This window comes from Poromitra crassiceps (genome assembly GCF_964638095.1).
Source record: "Poromitra crassiceps genome assembly, chromosome: 15".
Classification (NCBI taxonomy): domain Eukaryota; kingdom Metazoa; phylum Chordata; class Actinopteri; order Beryciformes; family Melamphaidae; genus Poromitra; species Poromitra crassiceps.
In genome coordinates this window covers 33,062,179-33,064,678 of record NC_139634.1, presented here as the reverse complement: position 1 = coordinate 33,064,678, position 2,500 = coordinate 33,062,179, and the positions used below count along the sequence as shown (strand labels likewise).

The 2,500-nt window shown below is 48.5% G+C and overlaps 1 protein-coding gene across 1 annotated transcript in view; it reads left to right on the top strand.

Moving 5' to 3' along the window:
• LOC310790563 (teneurin-2-like) overlaps positions 1-2,500 on the top strand; it is a gene marked incomplete at both ends in the record, with an annotated part of 240,232 nt that overhangs the window by 171,811 nt on the left and 65,921 nt on the right. The window lies entirely within an intron of this gene.

Sequence of the window (2,500 nt, the reverse complement as noted above, 5' to 3'; positions counted from 1 at the left end):
CAGACAGACAGACAGACAGATGGAGAGACAGACAGACAGACAGACAGACAGATGGGCAGACAGACAGACAGACAAATGGAGAGACAGACAGACAGACAGACAGATGGAGAGACAGACAGACAGACAAATGGATTCAAGATTCAAGATTCAAGATTCAAGATTTTTATTGTCACTCCATGGTACAAGTACCACGTGTGAAATTCTTGTGCAGTGGACTCCGTTTACGACATAGTACAAATAGGCAACAGCAATAAGTAATAGGCAATAAGAAATAGGCATCAATAAGCAATAAGACAGCAATAAGGCAATAAGAAATAGGCATCTTATAAGCAATAAGACAAGTCGGTGGCTTATACGACAGTGGCATATTCATTGCACATAGGTGCACATGTCATGTGCATACGTTAGACGTGTTCAGACATTCCAAATTCGACGTTTTATACATACATGTGCAAATAGCATGTACCTTATTAAACATACACTTAAATTTACAATTAAACGTTAGGCACCTTATTAAACATACACTTAAATTTACAATTAAACGTTAGGCATCCGTAATAGTAGCAGCTGCAGTACGGTACTGCGGTACGACTACTGCACTATTTGTGCATATTTAGGAGTCTCGTGGCCTGCGGGAAGAAACTGTTCCTCAAGCGATTTGTGCGTGTTTTTGGAACCCTGTATCTCCTCCCTGAGGGTAGCCGGGAGAACAGGCTGTTGTGGGGATGGTTTGTGTCTTTGATGATCTTCAGGGACCTCCTGAGGCACCGCTGGTTATACAGTTCGTGCAGTTCTGGCAACTCGTCTCCTGTTACGTGCTGGGCCGCGCGCCTCACCCTCCGTAGCGCCCTGCGGTCCATGGTGGTACAGTTCCCGTACCAGGCGGTGAAGCAGCCAGTCAGCAGGCTTTCAATGGTGCCTCTGTAGAAGTCCCTGAGGATTTCTTTCCTTAGCCCAAACTTCTTCAGGCGCCTGAGTCCGTGTATTCGCTGTTGGGCCTTTTTGACAACAGTGGCGGTGTGGCCGGCCCAGGTCAGGTCCTGGTGGATGTTGACTCCCAGGTACTTGAAGCTGTCCACCCTTTCCACCACTGTGCCGTTGATGGTGATTGGGGGGTGTGTGCCCCCCCCTCTCCTGTAGTCCACAATGATCTCCTTGGTCTTGGAGACGTTCAGAGAGAGGTGGTTGTCCTGGCACCATTGTTCCAGGACCCTCACCTCCTCTCTGTAGGCCGTCTCGTCGCCCCCCGAGATCAGCCCCACGACTGACAGACAGACAGACAGACAGATGGAGAGACAGACAGACAGACAGACAGACAGACAAATGGAGAGACAGACAGACAGACAGACAGATGGAGAGACAGACAGACAGACAGACAGACAGACAGACAGATGGAGAGACAGACAGACAGACAGACAGATGGGGAGACAGACAGACAGACAGAGAAATGGAGAGACAGACAGACAGACAGACAGACAAATGGAGAGACAGACAGACAGACAGACAGACAGACAGATGGAGAGACAGACAGACAGACAAATGGAGAGACAGACAGACAGACAGACAGACAGACAGACAGATGGGGAGACAGACAGACAGACAAATGGAGAGACAGACAGACAGATGGGGAGACAGACAGACAGACAGACAGATGGAGAGACAGACAGACAGATGGAGAGACAGACAGACAGACAGACAGACAGACAGATGGAGAGACAGACAGATAGACAAATGGAGAGACAGACAGATGGGGAGACAGACAGACAGACGGGGAGACAGACAGACAGACAGACAGATGGAGAGACAGACAGACAGACAAATGGAGAGACAGACAGACAGACAGACAGATGGGGAGACAGACAGACAGACAGACAGATGGAGAGACAGACAGACAGACAAATGGAGAGACAGACAGACAGACAGATGGGGAGACAGACAGACAGACGGGGAGACAGACAGACAGACAGATGGAGAGACAGACAGACAGAATTTTTTAATTTCTATATATATATACTATATAATACTAGTTACTAGTCCATACCCAGTGATGCACCCACCAGTCCGCGCAGACTTGCCAAAAATGCTAATAAACAGCTTAAATTTGGGAAAATTGAAAAATCTGCTGTGTCAGTCCCTGCATATGCCAATGCTTAATGCCCATGTACAGTTTCAGATTGATTAGCCAAGCCATTTAGGAGAAAAATGGATGCAGAAAGAAGGACAGTTTTCCTCATTTTATAGGATAGCCACAAAGTTCCTTCAAGGTCAAAACGAAGGGAGGGGAGGGAGGGAGGGAGGAAGCAGAGACAAGAGAAATAAGTGTGTGAGAGAGGGAGGAGGGAGAGGAGATATATAGAGGGGGAATGGGAGGAGGAGGAGGGGAGAGGGAGAGGTAGGTGAGCAGGTGCAGCAGGATAATGGCTAATATGAGCGCAGGATGATGGTTCAAATCCCCCTCTTATCCCATCAGTGAGCCCTGACCCCACCGGGGCGAGCGAGG